Source organism: Chiloscyllium punctatum, chromosome 13, assembly GCF_047496795.1.
Source record: "Chiloscyllium punctatum isolate Juve2018m chromosome 13, sChiPun1.3, whole genome shotgun sequence".
NCBI classification, from domain to species: domain Eukaryota; kingdom Metazoa; phylum Chordata; class Chondrichthyes; order Orectolobiformes; family Hemiscylliidae; genus Chiloscyllium; species Chiloscyllium punctatum.
In genome coordinates, this window is record NC_092751.1 from 76,507,719 (window position 1) to 76,527,463 (window position 19,745).

Consider the following 19,745-nt stretch of genomic DNA (forward strand, 5'->3'; position numbering starts at 1 on the left):
ATTAGATTAGATTAGATTAGATTACATTACATTAGATTACATTGGATTAGTTTAGATTATATTAGATTACATTACATTAGATTTCATTAGATTATATTACATTACATTAGATTTGATTTGATTTCATTACATTAGATTACATTAGATTACATTAAATTAGATTACATTAGATTAGATTACATTAGATTAAATTTCGAGAGCTTAGATTAGATTAGATTACATTACATTACATTAGATTACATTAAATTAGATTGCATTACATTGGATTAGATTAGATTACATTATATTAGGTTACATAAAATTAGATTACATTAGATTAGATTAGATTAGATTACATTACATTACATTACATTGCATTACATTAGGTTACATTAGATTAGATTACATTAGATTTCATAAGATTAGATTATATTACATTTGATTACATTACATTAGATTAGATTACATTAGATTAGATTTGATTAGATTACATTACATTACATTAGGTTACATTAGATTAGATTACATTAGATTAGATTAGATTAGATTACATTACATTACATTGCATTACATTGGATTAGATTAGGTTAGATTAGATTACATTCGATTAGATTAGATTTGATTGCATTAGATCAGATTACATTAGATTCGATTACATTATATTACATTAGATTACATTAAATTAGATTGCATTACATTGGATTAGATTAGATTACATTACATTAGGTTACATAAAATTAGATTACATTAGATTAGATTAGATTAGATTACATTACATTACATTAGATTGCATTACATTAGGTTACATTAGATTAGATTACATTAGATTTCATAAGATTAGATTATATTACATTTGATTACATTACATTAGATTAGATTTGATTAGATTAGATTTGATTAGATTACATTACATTACATTAGGTTACATTAGATTAGATTACATTAGATTAGATTAGATTACATTACATTACATTACATTGCATTACATTGGATTAGATTAGGTTAGATTAGATTACATTCGATTAGATTAGATTTGATTGCATTAGATCAGATTACATTAGATTCGATTACATTATATTACATTAGATTACATTAAATTAGATTGCATTACATTGCATTAGATTAGATTACATTACATTAGGTTACATAAAATTAGATTACATTAGATTAGATTACATTACATTACATTACATTAGATTGCATTACATTAGGTTACATTAGATTAGATTACATTAGATTTCATAAGATTAGATTATATTACATTTGATTACATTACATTAGATTAGATTACATTAGATTAGATTTGATTAGTTTACATTACATTACATTAGGTTACATTAGATTACATTACATTACATTAGATTAGGTTAGATTACATTACATTACATTACATTGCATTACATTGGATTAGATTAGGTTAGATTAGATTACATTCGATTAGATTAGATTTGATTGCATTAGATCAGATTACATTAGATTCGATTACATTATATTACATTAGATTACATTAGATTAGATTGCATTACATTGGATTAGATTAGATTACATTACATTAGGTTACATAAAATTAGATTACATTAGATTAGATTAGATTACATTACATTAGATTGCATTACATTAGGTTACGTTAGATTACATTACATTAGATTTCATAAGATTAGATTATATTACATTTGACTACATTACATTAGATTAGATTACATTAGATTAGATTTGATTAGATTACATTACATTACATTAGGTTACATTAGATTAGATTACATTAGATTAGATTAGATTACATTACATTACAGTACATTGCATTACATTGGATTAGATTAGGTTAGATTAGATTACATTCGATTAGATTAGATTTGATTGCATTAGATCAGATTACATTAGATTCGATTACATTATATTACATTAGATTACATATCATTAGATTACATTAGATTACATTAGATTAGATTAGATTAGATGACACTACATTACATTAGATACCATTAGATTATATTACATTAGATTACATTAGATTAGAGTAGATTACATAACATTAGATTAGATTACATTAGATTACTTTAGATTAGCTTACGTTACATTATCTTACATTAGATTAGAATATATTACATTAGATTACATTATATTACATTAGATTACATTAGATTAGATTACATTTGATTAGATTAGATTACATTAGATTACATTATATTACATTAGATTACATTAGATTAGATTACATTAGATTAGATTGGATTAGATTAGATTATACTAAATTACATTAGATTCCATTAGATTACATTACATTAGATTACATTACATTAGTTTAGATTACATTAGATTACTTTACATCAGATTACGTTACATTACATTAGATTACATTACATTAGTTTAGATTACATTAGATTACACTACATTACATTAGATTCCATTAGATTACATTATATTAGATTACATTAGATAAGTTTAGATTACATTAGATTACATTACATTAGATTACGTTACATTACATTAGATTCGATTTTATTTCATTACATTAGATTAGATTACATTAGATCAGATTACATTAGATTACATTACATTACATTCCATTAGATTAGAATCTATTAGATTACATTACGTTGCATTAGTTTAGATTACATTAGATTAGATTACATTAGATTAAATTTCATGAGATTAGATTAGATTAGATTTGATTTGATTAGGTTACATTACATTAGATTACATTATATTAGATTAGATTAGATTAGCTTAGATTACATTACCTTACATTACATTAGATTACATTAAATTACATTACATAAGATTACATTACATTACATTACATTAGTTTACATTAGATTACATTAAATTACATTACATTAGATTACATTAGATTAGGTTACATTAGATTAGATTAGATTAGATTACATTACATTACATGAGATTACATCAGATTAGATTAGATTAGATTACACTATATTACATTAGATTCCATTAGATTGCATTACATTGGATTAGTTTAGATTACATTAGATCACATTAGATTAGATTAGATTACATTACATTACCTTACATTACATTACATTAGATTACATTAGAATTGATTACATTAGATTATATTGGATTAGTTTAGATTATATTAGATTACATTACATTAGAATTCATTAGATTACATTACATTACATTAGAATACATTAGATTAGATTTGATTTCATGACATTAGATTACATTAAATTAGATTACATTAGATTAGATTACATTAGATTAAATTTCGAGAGATTAGAGTAGATTAGATTACATTAGATTACATTGGATTAGTTTAGATTATATTAGATTACATTACATTAGATTTCATTAGATTACATTACATTACATTAGATTACATTAACTTAGATTGCATTACATTGGATTAGATTAGATTAGATTACATTAGATTAGATTATATTACATTGATTACATTAGATTTGATTAGATTACATTACATTACATTAGGTTACATTACATTAGATTACATTAGATTAGATTAGATTAGATTACATTATATTAGATTGCATTACATTGGATTAGATTAGGTTAGATTAGATTACATTAGATTAGATTTGATTTCATTTCATTAGATCAGATTACATTAGATTCGATTACATTATATTACATTAGATTACATATCATTAGTTTACATTAGATTACATTAGATTAGATTAGATGACACTACATTACATTAGATTCCATTAGATTATATTACATTAGATTACATTAGATTAGAGTAGATTACATAACATTAGATTAGATTACATTAGATTACATTACGTTACATTAGCTTATATTAGATTAGATTATATTACATTAGATTACATTATATTACATTAGATTACATTAGATTTGATTACGTTAGATTAGATTATATTACATTAGAATACATTATATTATATTAGATTACATTAGATTACATTACATTAGATTAGATTGGATTAGATTAGATTATACTAAATTCCATTAGATTACATTACATTAGTTTAGATTACATTAGATTACATTAGATTAGATTACATCACATTAGATTACATTACATTAGTTTAGATTACATTAGATTACACTACATTACATTAGATTCCATTAGATTACATTAGATAAATTTAGATTACATTAGATTACATTACATTAGATTACATTAGATTACATTACATTACATTAGATTCGATTTTATTTCATTACATTAGATTAGATTACATTAGATCAGATTACATTAGATTACATTACATTCCATTAGATTAGATTCCATTAGAGTACATTACATTGCATTAGATTAGATTACATTAGATTAGATTACATTAGATTAAATTTCATGAGATTAGATTAGATTAGATTAGATTTGATTAGGTTACATTACATTAGATTACATTACATTAGATTAGATTAGATTATTTTAGATTACATTACCTTACATTACATTAGATTACATTAAATTAGATTGCATTACATTGGATTAGATTAGATTACATTTAATTACATGACATTAAATTAGATTACATCAGATTAGATTACATTACATTTGATTACATTACATTAGATTAGATTAGATTACATTACATTAATTACATTAGATTGCATTACATTACATTCGTTAAAATGTAATTACATTACAGTAGATTACATTAGTTTACATTACATTAGATTACATTACATTAGATTAGTTTACATTAGATTAGATTAGATTACATTACATTACATTAATTACATTAGATTACATTACATTAGATAAGATTACATTAGATTAGATTGGATTACATTACATTACATTACACTACATTACATTAGATTACATTTGATTACAATAGAGTAGATTACATTAAATTAGATTACATTACATTACATTAGGTTACATTAGTTAAAATTACATTACATTACATTAGCTTAATTTAGTTGAAATTACATTACATTACATTCGATTACATTAGATTAAATTAGATTAGATTAGATTACATTACATTACATTAGATTACATTACATTAGGTTACATTGTTAAAATTACATTACATTACATTTGATTACATTAGGTTAGACTAGATTAGATTAGATTAGATTACACTACATTACATTACATTACAATACATTACATTAGATTGCATTACATTAGATTAGATTACAGTAGATTAGATTACATTAGATTATCTCACATTTGATTAGATTAGATTAGATTACATTAGATTAGATTAGATTAGAGTAGAGGTTCTTTCATTCCTTCAAAGCCACAAACTGAACACAATTAATGAATTTAACTGCAAACACTCATTCGATGAGTAACACTGTAAGTCCTATTCCAATGAATCTAGCTTTTGCCATTCATTCAATGAAAAAAACTGCACGCGTTCATGCAATGATAAAAACTGCATGCATTCATTAAATGAAACAGAGTGCACGTGTTAATTCAATGAGTACAGCTTTTCTTTTTTATTCACTTTCTCGAGCTTAGCACTTCCATTCAATGAAATCAAATGAAACATTACATTAGGTTACATTAGATGGGATTAGATTACATTAGATCAGATTACATTAGATTCCATTACATGAGATTACATTAGATTATATTACATTTGATTACATTACATTAGATTACATTAGATTAGATTATTTTACATTAGATTACATTACAATACATTAGTTTAGATTAAATTAGATTAGATTACACTACATTACATTACATTACAATACATTGCATTACATTAGATTAGAGTACATTAGATTAATTTACATTTGATTAGATTAGATTAGATTACATTAGGTTCGATTAGATTAGATTAGAGTAGAGGTTATTTCATTCCATCAAAGCCACAAACTAAACACAATTAATGAATCTAACTGCAAACATTCATTCGATGAGTATCACTGTAAGTCCGATTCCAATGAAAGTCCGATTGCCATTCATTCAATGAAAGAAGCTACACGCGTTCATGCAATGATAAAAACTGCATGCATTCATTAAATGAAACAGAGTGCACGTGTTAATTCAATGAGTACAGCTTTTCTTTTTTATTCTCTTTCTCGAGCTTAACACTTTCATTCAATGAAACCAAATGCTTCATTGAATCATTGAGTCAAACTGCCATCATTGACTCAATGAATCAAACAGTATTAATGGATTCCATCGAACAAACTTAACTCATTTACTTCGTGAATCAAACTGCACCCATTCATTCAATGAAATGTCTTAATTAAAAGAATCGAGCTCCAGCCATTCATTCAATGCCACGAGCAAAACGCATTCATTCAATGGAGCATACTGCACTCATGATACAGACTGCACGTCATAAATCAATGAGTTGAGCTTCTCTCATTCTTTCAATGGGTCAAGCTTAACGCTTTCATTCAAAGAAACAAACTGCATTCATTGAATCGTTGAATCAAACAATGAATTTATTTTAATGAATCCAACCTTGTTTCAATGGAACAAACCTATCTCCCTTATTTAGTGACCCAAACTGCATATTCATTGCATATTCAATGAAAGAGGCTGCATTTGTCAATTCAATGAGTAGAGCTACTCTCATTCATTCAATGGCACAAGCTCACCGTTTTCATTTAAAGAAACAGACTGCATTGATTGAATCATTGAATCAAACTAGAAGTATTGATTCAATGAATCAAACCTTATTCCTTGTTTCATTCGAACAAACCTAACTCACTTATTTCGTGAATCCTACTACACTCATTCATTCAACGAAACAGACTGCACATGATAATTCAATGAAGGTACTCTTAACGCATTGATTCAACTAAACAAATTGCACACATTTAGTTCATGAAGCAAACTGCATTTGTCAATTCAATGAATACAGCTACTCATTCATTCAATGTCACAAGCGTCACACATTGTCTCAATAAAACTGCACACATTCACTCCATGAACCAAACTGCACGTGTTAATTCAATGAGCAGAGCTTCTCTCATCAGTCAATGATGAGCTTAATGCTTTCATTCAATGAAACAAACAGCTTTCGTTGAATCATTGAATCGAATTCTAATGATGGAATCAATGTAGATTAGATTACATTACATTAGATTACATTAGATTAGATTAGATTAGATTAGCTTAGATTACATTACATTACATTAGATTACATTAAATTAGATTGCATTACATTGGATTAGATTAGATTAGATTAGATTACATTAGATTACATTACATTAGATTACTTTAGATTCGATTTGATTACATTACATTAGATTACATTTGATTACATTACATTAGATTAGATTACATTACATTAGATTACATTATATTAGATTACATTAGATTAGATTACATTACATTACCTGACATTACAATAGATTACATTAGATTAGATTGCATTACATTGGATTAGATTAGATTACATTAGATTAGATTTCATTAGATTTGATTAGATTACATTACATTACCTGACATTACATTAGATTACATTAGATTAGATCGCATTACATTGGATTAGATTAGATTAGATTAGATTTGATTACATTACATTTGATTACATTACATTAGATTAGATTACATTAGATTAGATTAGATTACATTACATTATATTAGACTAGATTGCATTACATTGGATTAGATTAGATTACATTAGGTTACATTAGATTAGATTAGATTACATTACATTAGGTTACGTTAGATTAGATTAGATTAGATTACATTAGATCAGATTACATTACATTCCATTACATTAGATTACATTACATTTGATTATATTACATTACATTAGATTACATTATATTAGATTACATTAGATTAGATTACACTACATTACCTGACATTATATTAGATTAAATTAGATTAGATTGCATTAAATTGGATTAGATTAGATTAGATTACATTAGATTAGATTACATTACATTTGATTACATTACATTAGATTAGATTAGATTTGATTACATTACATTAGATTAGATTACATTAGATTAGATTAGATTACATTACATTAAATTACATTAGACTAGATTGCATTAGATTAGATTAGATTACATTACATTACATTTGATTACATTACATTACATTAGATTACATTACATTTGATTACATTACATTACATTAGATTACATTAGATTAGATTATTTTACATTACATTACATTAGATTAGATTACATTAGATTAGATTAAATTAGATTAGATTACACTACAGTACATTACATTACATTAGATTAGATTAGATTACATTACATGACATTACATTACATTACATTTGATTAGATTAGATTAGATTACATTAGATTAGATTACATTAGTTTCGATTACATTACATTAGATTAGATTAGATTATACTACATTACATTACATTAGATTACATTAAATTCGATTAGATAAGATTAGATTAGATTAGATTACATTAGATTACGTTACATTGGTTTAGATTAGATTAGATTAGATTAGATTAGATTAGATTAAATTAGATTAGATTGCATTAGATTACATTACATTAGATTATATTAGATGATCTTAGATGAAATTTGATTAGATTACATTAGATTACATTAGATAAGATTATATTACATTTAATTACATGACATTAAATTAGATTACATCAGATTAAATTAGATTTGATTACATTACATTTGATTACATTAGATTAGATTAGATTAGATTAGATTACATTAGATTATATTACATTAGTTTAGATTAGATTAGATTACATTCGATTAGATTACATTAAATTAGATTACATTAGATAAGATTATATTACATTAGATTACATTAGATTACATTAGATTAGATTACACTACATTACATTAGATTCCATTAGATTGCATTACACTGGATTAGTTTAGATCACATTAGATCACATTACATTACATTAGATAAGATTAGATTACATTACATTACATTAGATTACATTAGGTTAGTTAAATTAGAATAGATTAGATTAGATTACGTTACATTACGTTACATTACATTAGATAAGATTAGATTAAATTACATTAGATTACATTACATTAGATTACATTACATTAGTTTAGATTACTTTAGATTACATTACATTAGATTAGATTAGATTAGATTAGATTGCATTACATTAGATTACGTTAGATCAGATTACATTAGATTCCATTACATTAGATTCCATTAGATTATATTACATTTCATTACATTACATTACATTAGATTACTTTAGATTAGATTACATTAGATTAGATTACATTACATTAGATTATTTTACATTAGATTACATTACATTACATTAGATTAGATTACATTAGATTAGATTAAATTAGATTAGGTTACACTACATTACATTACATTACATTACACTACATTACAATACATTACATTAGATTGCATTACATTAGATTAGATTACATTAGATTAGATTAGATTAGATTACATTAGATTAGATTATATTAGGTTCGATTACATTAGATTAGATTAGATTAGAGTAGAGGTTCTTTCATTCCTTCAAAGCCACAAAATGAACACAATTAATGAATTTAACTGCAAACACTCATTCGATGAGTAACACTGTAAGTCCGATTCCAATGAATCTAGCTTTTGCCATTCATTCAATGAAATAAACTGCACGCGTTCATGCAATGATAAAAACTGCATGCATTCATTAAATGAAACAGAGTGCACGTGTTAATTCAATGAGTACAGCTTTTCTTTTTTATTCACTTTCTCGAGCTTAGCACTTTCATTCAATGAAACCAAATGCTTCATTGAATCATTGAGTCAAACTGCCATCATTGACTCAATGAATCAAACAGTATTAATGGATTCCATCGAACAAACTTAACTCATTTACTTCGTGAATCAAACTGCCCATTCATTCAATGAAATGCTTTGTATGTTTTAATTAAAAGAATCGAGCTCCAGCCATTCATTCAATGCCTCGAGCAAAACGCATTCATTCAATGGAGCATACTGCACTCATGATACAGACTGCACGTCTTAAACCAATGAGTAGAGCTTCTCTCATTCTTTCAATGAGTCAAGCCTAACGCTTTCATTCAAAGAAACAAACTGCATTCATTGAATCATTGAATCAAACAATGAATTGATTCAATGAATCCAACCTTGTTTCAATGGAACAAACCTATCTCCCTTATTTAGTGACCCAAACTGCATATTCATTGCATATTCAATGAAAGAGGCTGCATTTGTCAATTCAATGAGTAGAGCTACTCTCATTCATTCAATGGCACAAGGTCACCGTTTTCATTTAATGAAACAAACTGCATTGATTGAATGATTGAATCAAACTAGAATCATTGATTCAATGATTCAAACCTTATTCCTTGTTTCATTCGAACAAAGCTAACTCACTTATTTAGTGAATCCTACTACACTCATTCATTCAACGAAACAGACTGCACATGATAATTCAATGAAGGTACTCTTAACGCATCAATTCAACTAAACAAATTGCACACATTTAGTTCATGAAGCAAACTGCATTTGTCAATTCAATGAATACAGCTACTCATTCATTCAATGTCACAAGCGTCACCCATTGTCTCGATCAAATAGCACACATTCACTCCATGAACCAAACCGATCATTCAATGATCGGAGCTTCTCTCATCAGTCAATGATGATCTTAATGCTTTCATTCAATGAAAAAAACAGCTTTCGTTGAATCATTGAATCGAATTCTAATGATGGAATCAATGTAGATTAGATTACATTAAATTAGATTAGATTAGATTAAATTAGATTCAATTACATTAGATGAGATTAGATTACATTAAATTAGATTAGATTGCATTAGATTACATTACATTAGATTATATTAGATGATCTTAGATTAAATTAGATTAGATTACATTAGAATGGATTAGATTAGATTGCATTACATTACATTACATTACATTAGATAAGATTACGTTACTCTACATTACATTAGTTTACATTAGATTACAATAGATTAGATTGTATTGGATTAGATTAGTTTAGATAAGGTTACATTACATTAGATTACATTACATTAGATTACATTAGATTATCTGAGATTAGATTACGTGAGATTACATTACATTCCAATAGATTACATTAGATTAGATTTGATTACGTTAGATTAGATTAGATTAGATGAGATTACATTAGTTTGGATAACATTACATTACATTGCATTAGATAAAAATTTCATTAGATTAGATTAGATTACATTACATTAGATTACATTACACTAGATTATATTAGATTTGATTAGATTAGATTACATTACATTAGATTACATTAGATTAGATTAGATTAGATTAGATTACATCACATTAGATTACATTACATTCCATTAGATCACATTAGATTAGATTACATTAGATTACATTAGATTAGATTACATTAGATTCCATTAGATCACATTAGATTAGATTACATTAGATTACATTAGATTAGATTACATTCGATTACATTAGATAAGATTGCATTACATTACATTACATTACATTACACTAAGTAAATCAGATTAGTTGACATTACATTAGATTAGATTAGATTAGATTAGATTACATTACATTAATTTTATTAGATTACATTACATTAGATAAGATTACATTAGATTACATTAGTTTAGATTACATTGCATTACACTCCATTACATTCGATTTCAATAGATTAAATTAGATTAGATTAGATTACAATACATTAGATTACATTACATTCCATTAGATCACATTAGATTAGATTACATTAGATTACATTAGATTAGATTACATTAGATTCCATTAGATCACATTAGATTACATTAGATAAGATTACATTACATTACATTACATTACACTAACTAAATCCTATTAGTTGACATTACATTAGATTAGATTAGATTAGATTACATTACATTACATTAATTTTATTAGATTACATTACATTAGATAAGATTACATTAGATTACATTAGTTTAGATTACATTGCATTACACTCCATTACATTCGATTTCAATAGATTAAATTAGATTAGATTAGATTACAATACATTAGATTACATTACATTCCATTAGATCACTTTAGATTAGATTACATTAGATTAGATTACATTAGATTCCATTAGATCACATTAGATTAGATTACATTAGATTACATTAGATTAGATTACATTAGATAAGATTACATTACATTACATTACATTACATTACATTACACTAAGTAAAATTACATTAGATTATTTTAGATTAGATTACATTATATTACATTACATTAGATTACATTAGATTCGATTTGATTACAGTACATTAGATTACAGTAGATTACATTACATTAAATTTCATTTGATTAGATTACATTAGATTACATTACATTACATTAGATTTCATTAGTTAAAATAAAATTACATGACATTAGATTACATTACATTACATATGATTAGATTACATTACATTACATTAGATTACATTAGATTACATTAGATTAGATTACATTAGATTACGTTACTCTACATTACATTAGTTTACATTAGATTACAATAGATTAGATTACATTAGATTAGATTAGTTTAGATTAGATTACATTACATTAGATTAGATTACATTAGTTAAAATTATATTAGATTATTTTAGATTGCATTACATTACATTACATCAGATTAGATTAGATTCGATTTCATTACATTACATTAGAGTACATTGCATTAGAATACATTACATTAGATTACATTAGATTAAATTGCATTAGATTAAATTTCATTAGATTAAATTAGATTAGATTACATTAGATTAGATTACATTACTTTAGACTACATTACACTAGATTACATTAGATTTGAATACATTACATTACATTAGATTACGTTAGATCAGATTGCAAAACATTGGATTTGATTAGATTTCATTAGATTAGATTACATTAGATTTGAATACATTACATTACATTAGATAAGATTACATTGCATTAGATTCGATTACATTAGATTGCATTAGATTAGATTGCATTACATTGGATTAGATTACATTAGATTAGTTTAGATTACATTAGATTACATTACATTACATTAGATTCGATTACATTAGATTAGATTACATTAGATTAGATTACATTAGATTAGATTACATTATATTAGATTATATTAGATTAGATTACATTACATTACCTGACATGACATTAGATTACATTAGATTAGATTGCATTACATTGGAATAGATTAGATTAGATTACATTAGATTAGATTACATTAGATTTCATAAAATTAGATTATATTACATTTGATTACATTACATTAGATTAGATTTGATTAGATTAGATTTGATTAGATTACATTACATTACATTAGATTAGATTTGATTAGATTACATTAGATTAGATTAGATTAGATTACATTACATTACATTGCATTACATTGGATTAGATTAGGTTAGATTAGATTACATTCGATTAGATTAGATTTGATTGCTTTAGATCAGATTACATTAGATTCGATTACATTATATTACATTAGATTACATTAAATTAGATTGCATTACATTGGATTAGATTAGATTACATTACATTAGGTTACATAAAATTAGATTACATTAGATTAGATTAGATTAGATTAGATTAGATTACATTACATTAGATTGCATTACATTAGGTTACATTAGATTACATTACATTAGATTTCATAAGATTAGATTATATTACATTTGATTACATTACATTAGATTAGATTACATTATATTAGATTTGATTAGATTACATTACATTACATTAGGTTACATTAGATTAGATTACATTAGATTAGATTAGATTACATTACATTACATTACATTGCATTACATTGGATTAGATTAGGTTAGATTAGATTACATTCGATTAGATTAGATTTGATTGCATTAGATCAGATTACATTAGATTCGATTACATTATATTACATTAGATTACATATCATTAGATTACATTAGATTACATTAGATTAGATTAGATTAGATGACACTACATTGCATTAGATACCATTAGATTATATTACATTAGATTACTTTAGATTAGATTACGTTACATTAGCTTACATTAGATTAGAATATATTACATTAGATTACATTATATTACATTAGATTACATTAGATTAGATTACATTTGATTAGATTATATTACATTAGATTACATTATATTACATTAGATTACATTAGATTAGATTACATTAGATTAGATTGGATTAGATTAGATTATACTAAATTACATTAGATTCCATTAGATTACATTACATTAGATTACATTAGTTTAGATTACACTCCATTACATTCGATTTCAATAGATTAAATTAGATTAGATTAGATTACAATACATTAGATGACATTACATTCCATTAGATCACATTAGATTAGATTACATTAGATTACATTAGATTAGATTACATTAGATTCCATTAGATCATATTAGATTAGATTACATTAGATTACATTAGATTAGATTACATTATATTACATTACATTAGATTACATTAGATTCGATTTGATTACAGTACATTAGATTACAGTAGATTACATTACATTAGATTTCATTTGATTAGATTACATTAGATTACATTACATTACATTAGATTTCATTAGTTAAAATAAAATTACATGACATTAGATTACATTACATTACATATGATTAGATTACATTACATTACATTAGATTACATTAGATTACATTAGATTAGATTCGATTAGATTACGTTACTCTACATTACATTAGTTTACATTAGATTACAATAGATTAGATTACATTAGATTAGATTAGTTTAGATTAGATTACATTAGTTAAAATTATATTAGATTATTTTAGATTGCATTACATTACATCAGATTAGATTAGATTCGATTTCATTACATTACATTAGAGTACATTGCATTAGAATACATTACATTAGATTACATTAGATTAAATTGCATTAGATTAAATTTCATTAGATTAAATTAGATTAGATTACATTAGATTAGATTACATTACTTTAGACTACATTACACTAGATTACATTAGATTTGAATACATTACATTACATTAGATTACGTTAGATCAGATTGCAAAACATTGGATTTGATTAGATTTCATTAGATTAGATTACATTAGATTTGAATACATTGCATTACATTAGATAAGATTACATTGCTTTAGATTCGATTACATTAGATTGCATTAGATTAGATTGCATTACATTGGATTAGATTACATTAGATTAGTTTAGATTACATTAGATTACATTACATTACATTAGATTCGATTACATTAGATTAGATTACATTAGATTAGATTACATTAGATTAGATTACATTATATTAGATTACATTACATTACATTACCTGACATGACATTAGATTACATTAGATTAGATTGCATTACATTGGAATAGATTAGATTAGATTACATTTGATTACATTACATTAGATTTCATAAGATTAGATTATATTACATTTGATTACATTACATTAGATTAGATTTGATTAGATTACATTACATTACATTAGATTAGATTTGATTAGATTACATTAGATTAGATTAGATTAGATTACATTACATTACATTGCATTACATTGGATTAGATTAGGTTAGATTAGATTACATTCGATTAGATTAGATTTGATTGCTTTAGATCAGATTACATTAGATTCGATTACATTATATTACATTAGATTACATTAAATTAGATTGCATTACATTGGATTAGATTAGATTACATTACATTAGGTTACATAAAATTAGATTACATTAGATTAGAGTAGATTAGATTAGATTACATTACATTACATTAGATTGCATTACATTAGGTTACATTAGATTACATTACATTAGATTTCATAAGATTAGATTATATTACATTTGATTACATTACATTAGATTAGATTACATTAGATTAGATTTGATTAGATTACATTACATTACATTAGGTTACATTAGATTAGATTACATTAGATTAGATTAGATTACATTACATTACATTACATTGCATTACATTGGATTAGATTAGGTTAGATTAGATTACATTCGATTAGATTAGATTTGATTGCATTAGATCAGATTACATTAGATTCGATTACATTATATTACATTAGATTACATTAGATTAAATTGCATTAGTTTAAATTTCATTAGATTAAATTAGATTAGATTACATTAGATTAGATTACATTACTTTAGACTACATTACACTAGATTACATTAGATTTGAATACATTACATTACATTAGATTACGTTAGATCAGATTGCAAAACATTGGATTTGATTAGATTTCATTAGATTAGATTACATTAGATTTGAATACATTACATTACATTAGATAAGATTACATTGCATTAGATTCGATTACATTAGATTGCATTAGATTAGATTGCATTACATTGGATTAGATTACATTAGATTAGTTTAGATTACATTAGATTACATTACATTACATTAGATTCGATTACATTAGATTAGATTACATTAGATTAGATTACATTATATTAGATTATATTAGATTAGATTACATTACATTACCTGACATGACATTAGATTACATTAGATTAGATTGCATTACATTGGAATAGATTAGGTTAGATTACATTAGATTAGATTACATTAGATTTCATAAGATTAGATTATATTACATTTGATTACATTACATTAGATTAGATTTGATTAGATTAGATTTGATTAGATTACATTACATTACATTAGATTAGATTTGATTAGATTACATTAGATTAGATTAGATTACATTACATTACATTACATTGCATTACATTGGATTAGATTAGGTTAGATTAGATTACATTCGATTAGATTAGATTTGATTGCTTTAGATCAGATTACATTAGATTCGATTACATTATATTACATTAGATTACCTTAAATTAGATTGCATTACATTGGATTAGATTAGATTACATTACATTAGGTTACATAAAATTAGATTACATTAGATTAGAGTAGATTAGATTAGATTACATTACATTACATTAGATTGCATTACATTAGGTTACATTAGATTACATTACATTAGATTACATAAGATTAGATTATATTACATTTGATTACATTACATTAGTTTAGATTACATTAGATTAGATTTGATTAGATTACATTACATTACATTAGGTTACATTAGATTAGATTACATTAGATTAGATTAGATTACATTACATTACATTACATTGCATTACATTGGATTAGATTAGGTTAGATTAGATTACATTCGATTAGATTAGATTTGATTGCATTAGATCAGATTACATTAGATTCGATTACATTATATTACATTAGATTACATATCATTAGATTACATTAGATTACATTAGATTAGATTAGATTAGATGACACTACATTGCATTAGATACCATTAGATTATATTACATTAGATTACTTTAGATTAGATTACGTTACATTAGCTTACATTAGATTAGAATATATTACATTAGATTACATTATATTACATTAGATTACATTAGATTAGATTACATTTGATTAGATTATATTACATTAGATTACATTATATTACATTAGATTACATTAGATTAGATTACATTAGATTAGATTGGATTAGATTAGATTATACTAAATTACATTAGATTCCATTAGATTACATTACATTAGATTACATTAGTTTAGATTACATTGCATTACACTCCATTACATTCGATTTCAATAGATTAAATTAGATTAGATTAGATTACAATACATTAGATTACATTACATTCCATTAGATCACATTAGATTAGATTACATTAGATTACATTAGATTAGATTACATTAGATTCCATTAGATCACATTAGATTAGATTATATTAGATTAGATTACATTAGATTACATTAGATAAGATTACATTACATTACATTACATTACATTACATTACACTAAGTAAAATTACATTAGATTATTTTAGATTAGATTACATTATATTACATTACATTAGATTACATTAGATTCGATTTGATTACAGTACATTAGATTACAGTAGATTACATTACATTAGATTTCATTTGATTAGATTACATTAGATTACATTACATTACATTAGATTTCATTAGTTAAAATAAAATTACATGACATTAGATTATATTACATTACATATGATTAGATTACATTACATTACATTAGATTACATTAGATTACATTAGATTAGATTAGATTAGATTACGTTACTCTACATTACATTAGTTTACATTAGATTACAATAGATTAGATTACATTAGATTAGATTAGTTTAGATTAGATTACATTAGTTAAAATTATATTAGATTATTTTAGATTGCATTACATTACATTACATCAGATTAGATTAGATTCGATTTCATTACATTACATTAGAGTACATTGCATTAGAATACATTACATTAGATTACATTAGATTAAATTGCATTAGATTAAATTTCATTAGATTAAATTAGATTAGATTACATTAGATTAGATTACATTACTTTAGACTACATTACACTAGATTACATTAGATTTGAATACATAACATTACATTAGATTACGTTAGATCAGATTGCAAAACATTGGATTTGATTAGATTTCATTAGATTAGATTACATTAGATAAGATTACATTGCATTAGATTCGATTACATTAGATTGCATTAGATTAGATTGCATTACATTGGATTAGATTACATTAGATTAGTTTAGATTACATTAGATTACATTACATTACATTAGATTCGATTACATTAGATTAGATTACATTAGATTAGATTACATTACATTAGATTAGATTACATTATATTAGATTACATTAGATTAGATTACATTACATTACCTGACATGACATTAGATTACATTAGATTAGATTGCATTACATTGGAATAGATTAGATTAGATTACATTAGATTAGATTACATTAGATTTCATAAGATTAGATTATATTACATTTGATTACATTACATTAGATTAGATTTGATTAGATTAGATTTGATTAGATTACATTACATTACATTACATTAGATTTGATTAGATTACATTAGATTAGATTAGATTAGATTACATTACATTGCATTACATTGGATTAGATTAGGTTAGATTAGATTACATTCGATTAGATTAGATTTGATTGCTTTAGATCAGATTACAATAGATTCGATTACATTATATTACATTAGATTACATTAAATTAGATTGCATTACATTGGATTAGATTAGATTACATTACATTAGGTTACATAAAATTAGATTACATTAGATTAGATTAGATTAGATTAGATTACATTACATTACATTAGATTGCATTACATTAGGTTACATTAGATTACATTACATTAGATTCCATAAGATTAGATTATATTACATTTGATTACATTACATTAGATTAGATTACATTAGATTAGATTTGATTAGATTACATTACATTACATTAGGTTACATTAGATTAGATTACATTAGATTAGATTAGATTACATTACATTACATTGCATTACATTGGATTAGATTAGGTTAGATTAGATTACATTCGATTAGATTAGATTTGATTGCATTAGATCAGATTACATTAGATTCGATTACATTATATTACATTAGATTACATATCATTAGATTACATTAGATTACATTAGATTAGATTAGATTAGATGACACTACATTGCATTAGATACCATTAGATTATATTACATTAGATTACATTAGATTAGAGTAGATTACATAATATTAGATTAGATTACATTAGATTACTTTAGATTAGATTACGTTACATTAGCTTACATTAGATTAGAATATATTACATTAGATTACATTATATTACATTAGATTACATTAGATTAGATTACATTTGATTAGATTATATTACATTAGATTACATTATATTACATTAGATTACATTAGATTAGATTGGATTAGATTAGATTATACTAAATTACATTAGATTCCATTAGATTACATTACATTAGATTACATTACATTAGTTTAGATTACATTAGATTACTTT